The sequence below is a fragment of the Lepidothrix coronata genome, unplaced genomic scaffold (genome assembly GCF_001604755.1).
Source record: "Lepidothrix coronata isolate B3197 unplaced genomic scaffold, Lepidothrix_coronata-1.0 Scaffold7, whole genome shotgun sequence".
Lineage (NCBI taxonomy): Eukaryota > Metazoa > Chordata > Aves > Passeriformes > Pipridae > Lepidothrix > Lepidothrix coronata.
In genome coordinates this window covers 8,259,596-8,265,876 of record NW_016690187.1, presented here as the reverse complement: position 1 = coordinate 8,265,876, position 6,281 = coordinate 8,259,596, and the positions used below count along the sequence as shown (strand labels likewise).

Below are 6,281 nucleotides of genomic sequence, written 5' to 3'. Positions count from 1 at the left end.
TAAATGCCTCTAATGTTTTACTACTAACATGGGAAATTGCTGAAACATCTCCATTATTTCATGTGTTTTCCTCTCAGTACTTTCCTCACATTAAGAGTGAAATCCTGAACATCTCTATGATGCTTCTGGCATATTAATAAGTGAGTGAGCAACACTCTGCTGTGTTAACCATTTTCACTGTATTTCAAGTGACAACAGGAGTACTCACACTTTCATCATAAGGAAAACAAAAAATATCAGCAGCATACTTCAAAACAGTTAATTTCCCCATAGAGTGCAGACATCTGTCACAAATGCTGGCAAAAAATCACAATTGATTACTGAACCACCTATTCAGTTATTCTGCCCCTAACCTTACTTACTTCTATCACAGTTACAACTTCTACACATAAAACCATACATTGAAGCTTTTCTAATCAACCTGATGAACGGAACTTAGTATTAGTGACATTTTCCATGACATGGGACTTTAACCAGTAGTGATAAATAATTGTGTAATCAAGGCAGCTTCACATTCATTCCTATTTCAAGCTCTCTAAATAAATAGTTGAACTGTAGTTTCTTACTATCTATTATACAGTATGGGTATTTTTTAAATGACTAATAGTAAGGGGGGAAAAGGTAGCAATTCCTCTGAAACTCAGAATCTCTAGTACTGGAATAATTACCAAAATAATTTAAAATTTCATTACAGTGTTTTGCTTAATGTGAAAGAAATACATGGCCAGCAAAAGGGATGCATATTTCTTAAAAAAAAAAAAATCAAACAAAACACTAAAAAGCAAACACATACCTTATCTATTTTTTCTAATACTTCTACAGTGGATGGCTTTGCCTGCTTACAAGAGAAAGAACAAAGATATTAATCTCACTTTTAAAAAAAGTCAGATTTTTGAGGATTACTGTACTTTAACAGTTTCCTAACAAAAAGACATTCATAATAGATTAATACATTATCTGTTTTACATAAAGGTCAGAAGTTTTCCTACTTCAATAGTGACAAATAGAAGGGATTATAATCAATCACTATTTTAAGAGTTGGTATTACTCTTAACTAAAGGTTCCTCTCCTACATCACAAAGGATGAAAACCTATAATGCACATACACCAATAATGAATGTGTGGGTGGGAAGCAAAACAAGAACAGAATTGATGAGTGGAGGAAACAGGCAAAGCAAAGAGAACATATAAAGGAAGCCCTAACCTGAGTACTTCAGCATTTTATTACTCTTCACTCTACACAAAGACACATGGTCTAAATAAATCATAAGCAACTGCAAATAAATGTTATCTCCAGTAAAATCCCCTTAGGAGCAACTTGAAATCCACCTTCTAGGAAGCTTTCCTAATTCCTGAAAACTATCAAGCCATAATCTTTCCCCACCCTTCACACCACAAATTCAAAAACCACGGCCCACACCGCATCACCATGAAAATGAGCTTCCCTTACACAAAACTGATATTTCACCTAAACTTTCATCTTTAAAGGAGTTTTGTATGGGAAGCTCAACAGTCAATTGCTAATAAGCAATTAGACTCAAACAAATCACACCTGCCAGGAGAGTAGTCAAAAATCTCATGCCTCTTCTTCCTCATAAACTCAGTACACCCCTCAATAACATACAAGCCAACAAAAGCAGATAGGAAGACAGACTTGTAAGTAGCTACCAAAATATGTGTTAAAACAGAATGATATTCCGCATGTATCTCATTTTGACCTAAAAAAGCCACCAATCTTTCAAGTCACAGATGCTGCAGTATCTATCCTGCTGAAGGACCACAAAACTATTCAGACTTATAAAAATTCAGTTTTAACTCTTTCTGTAAGTTAACCAAGCCAGTGCCAGACTGATACAGCAAAGGAAATAAAAGACAACAACACAGTTTCACAGTTTAGTGGAGAGAATACTTCTGGACACGGGATGTCTCACTACTGGATTTTTAAATGACATTCATAGGAAAAGTTTAGCAATAACAGTCAAGCAATAGGCATTAAGAAACATGCCCTAGGTACTCCCATCTTCTAGACTAAAGAAGATTATCCTGTTACACGATTTTACTTACCCTCCATCTCGAAATCAATCCACCCATCTTCAATTGTGGACAAATGTTGGCAGAGCTATCAATCTTCTACGAGAATTCACAGCTATAAATAAAGCATTAAGCGCTTAGGAGCAATCTAATAGCATATTGAAGATTCACAAATTCATTTCAACATCTAAAGAAATCAAAATATTGCATAAAGCCATTTTCTAGTTATCTACCTATGTGTTATTTTTACATCCAGCTTTTTGTTTCAGAGGCCATCTTGTAAGCCAGTTGATCAGCCCTGATGAGGCCAAACTTATTTTTACTTTGGAAATACTTAATCAAGTTGGAGTCCTCAAAAACAGAGACACAAAATTACTGCTAGAAGAGCCATCAAAACCCTCCAGCAGAATAACAATTTTAAAAACTTACTATTGCGCAGGATTATTTAAGAAATTGATTTCCAGTTATTTCCTCTGCTGCCCATAAGCATAACTCAGTGTTCCTTTTCAGCTGTCAGTCCAGGCATCCAGCAATAATATCCTACTGTTTGTGAGAAAATTTATCAAATAAATCTACTTCCTTTTTACGCCACCATCGAAAAGAATGTACTGGACAGCACTATTGTTGTTCTTTGGTATGATCTGTTTTAAGTTCAAATAATCAGGTTCAAAGAGATTTCACTTGCTAAACGAAAGCAGTACATTGGCAAGTCTTCCCTGTACACAACCCACAGTGCATTATCAGCACACCAAATGACTCCAACAGTTCCAAAGGTGCAAAAGCAGCTCACGTCACCCTACACAAACCTGGAACCCTGGAACAACACTAATTCAATGACCTAGGTCTAAGTTCCTGAAACAAAAGTGTAGCAACTTTCTATCAGAAGGTAGCTGGAATCAACTGACTTTGAACCTCAGTGTAGCAGAATTTCTTTCTGCTCATCTAATTTACAAGTTTTTTACCTAGTGAATGAAAAAGTAATCAGTTCCTAACAACACCAACAGTAAACTGGGGGTTCACCAACCGAGGTTCAAACCTTTTTCATTCTGGAATGAAACAGTAAGACTTATTGAAACAAAGCACTGATCTAGCTGGGCACACATATTATCTCGTTTATTAAGTTACCTTCAGTAAAAAATCCAAATTTGTTTTCAAATTGTCTAAGGCTGTTAGAACAAATTAATATAGACCACTCACTAGCAGGAACACTACTGTAGTATGGTAACCTCCTCACCTTTTAAGAAAGCCAAGGCTTCAGAATCCAGAACTAGAGGCCCTGTGATTTCAGAAACCAATCCTTAAAAATAAGGAAATCCGTATTTGAAGTGCTGCCAAAAGGAAGCTATAACAGATGGGCAAATTAGCTCTGCTGCTGCCGAATTACCAGCACAAAGAGGTGAGCTACAGAAAAAGCACTATTACCCCTTGGGCTCTTGAGCAAATTCTCAAAATAATCACTACTACAGCAACTCACCTCAGTAAAACAGCAGGTTGGGGTTTTTTCAAACACACAATCTAACGCAGAGAATGTTACACAGTTGCCCCTTTGCAGATACAAGTGAGCTTTTGCACGATGGTATTGCAGTAGATGTGAGCAGACACTTTCTTCCCAAGTATTTCTACAGAGACAGATAGCTTTCCTATTGTTTTGTAATAAAACACAGCCAATCAAGAAGTCTGTAAAACTAGCACAAGGCTCCCAAATCTAGTTTGCTTCCCCAGCATTGCCACTACTGTTAGGAGCAATGGTAGCTCTCAGTCATGGACATAAGTGACAGAGATGCTCATGCAGTCTTTGTGTGTGCCACTTTCCTTCAAGCCATAGTTTGAGAACATCTGCGGTAGAAGTGTTAGAGGATCTTCTGAGCACAGGTTATCCCTGAGATATTGGTCACACCAACTTTTATCAATAACACATTCACAGTGCTATTTCTACACAAGTGTTTTTAAAATAGCTGGAAAATAGGTGGAAGAGAAATGGGTCTGACAATTGTCACTGTACATATGATTTTACGAGATTTATGATGATGACAGGCTTTATATGCGCTGCTCTGCAAGTCAGTAATACTCCCAAAACCCTTCCCCAAAGAGGTATTAAGGGATTAGGGCCACTAGATGCACATTTACAGTTCGGTCACTGAATCCTTAGTTCGGAGATACAGAATTTTTTACGATTTCTATGGAGCGCCTCAGATGTTTTCCTTTCTTCCCTCTTTTTTTTGACACGACAACACAGGTTGTCTTCAGCGGCTTCAAACTCTCCTCCTTCTTCCTGATCTACCACTCCACATACCTATCCCTCACATAGTAACCACCCATGGCAAGAGTTCTCCTTCCACAAGTTGCTTGCTTCCCATGCTCTAACCAACAAATAATTACATAGCACTTTTCCCACTCTGAAGACTACACTTCTTTAGCACTGAGCTGTGCATTCCACTCACTAAGCACTACTGCAATTGGACTTACTTCCACAAACGTTATCACTGATTTAATACACAAGTAAGATAGCTGCAATATTTCCTAATCCGGGGCTTAAAACAGACAATAAAATTGTTAAAAAACACTTAATATAGAAGCTTAAGAAAACACTACTACCAATTTCATTACCTGACTCTCTCAAAAAAAAAATTTATTTCTTGATAGGAGCTCCTCTACTCCCAAAACATGTAAGTTATTAAAAAGCAAAAGTGCCAGACTAAGAGTACCACAGCAGAAAAAAACATTTCTCTTTGAAAGAGGGATGAATCATGCTTGATTACGGAAGTCATCCACCAACCCATCCACCAAGAGGGAGAAAATAGTTTGATGATCTCATTTCACTTTTATCAAGTCAGTCTCAAATTTCTTCAAGCTTGTTGATAATGTTTTAAGATTAAAAGCTCTCAAAAAAAATCAGTCTCCCAAGTAAATTTTAATAACTGACATGCTGAAATTCAAGACTCAATAACGTCAAGAGAAGATACTAAAAGAAAAAAAAGGAAGTTAGAAACTTGTCATCAAGGCCTTGCGTACAGACATACGGACCTTTCCCCTGAAGGAATGGGCAATGCTTTTTAAATGAGGGGTTTTGTAAGCTTAGTGACTTCATTTTATGTAAATATTTTTAGATATTTATCATTACAAAGAACACAAGTTCTACCGTTCAAATTGAATCTCCAGTTCTCCCACAATTTACTGACCTCAGAAACCTCCGGTGGGACCATAAAGTTTCTCCAACTACGAGTGCCGAGGGCAAGGAAACAGGCAAAAGAAAAGCAAAAGCATCACCCAGCACGTACTGCTGGCCTGTTCTAGGTCCTCCCAGTTAAAACACGACACTGAACTTTTTTCCCATTTAAACTAGGCTTTCAGCTGTTCCTGTTCGGAAGCAGCCTACAGAGGTCTTACGCTTTGTAGAGCCTTAATTAAAAAGGCAAATTAGTTCCCATATGGGCTGCACAGCGGTGGAGCGAGGAGTGGCTGGGTCAGGCGCTCTTTCTGAAGCCCAGCCCTGGTGCGAAGCCTGCGGCCGCCGGGGCCGGGGGAGCGAGCGAGCCCCAGGCACGGCGGGCGGGCGGAGCTCGGGGGCGGCCCCGGCCGGTCCCTGGGACAGCGCACGGCGCCGCCGCACCGCCGCGCCCGGGCGGGCCCAGCAGGGCCCCACCGCCCCCTCCCCGCGGCCGGCGGCTCCCTCCCCCGAGGCTGCACCCCGGCCGTCGCCCGGCTGCCCACGGCGAGGAGGGCGAGAGCACCGACCGCCCTGCTGCGCTTCGAGCCCCGGCTCCGGTCACAGGGAGCGCCGGGCGCCCTTCTCCCGCCGCCTCGCCGGGGCCGGGCCGGGCCGGGCATCCCCCGCAGCACGTACCTGCCGCGGGCCGGGCCGCGCATCCCCGCCGCCGCCGCCGCCGCCGCCGCCGTCGCAGGAGGGGCCCCGCCGCCCGCGCGGCGCTCCCATCAGGCCCCGCGCGGCCCCGGCAGCCAATCAGCGCCGCGCTGCCGCGGGGTGCGCAGGGGCGGGGCGGGGCCGGGCGCACTGTGTGGCGGGAATGGCGGGAGCGGCCGGGGAGGGTTGGGCGGTTGTACCGCGCGGGACCGGACCGTGCCGTGCCCTACCTGACCGTGCCGTGCCCTACCTGACCGTGCCGTGCCCTACCTGACCGTGCCGTGCCCTACCTGACCGTGCCGTGCCCTACCTGACCGTGCCGTGCCCTACCTGACCGTGCCGTGCCCTACCTGACCGTGCCGTGCCCTACCTGACCGTGCCGTGCCCG

General features: G+C 42.9%; 1 long non-coding RNA gene across 1 annotated transcript; it reads right to left on the bottom strand.

Moving 5' to 3' along the window:
• Positions 1 to 789: 789 nt before the first annotated feature.
• On the bottom strand, positions 790 to 5,925 carry LOC108507543. Its single transcript, XR_001878179.1, has 3 exons — positions 5,876 to 5,925; positions 2,065 to 2,146; positions 790 to 838 (listed from the first exon to the last, which is right to left on the bottom strand). It is a non-coding gene; the product is annotated as an uncharacterized LOC108507543 (long non-coding RNA).
• Positions 5,926 to 6,281: the final 356 nt, after the last annotated feature.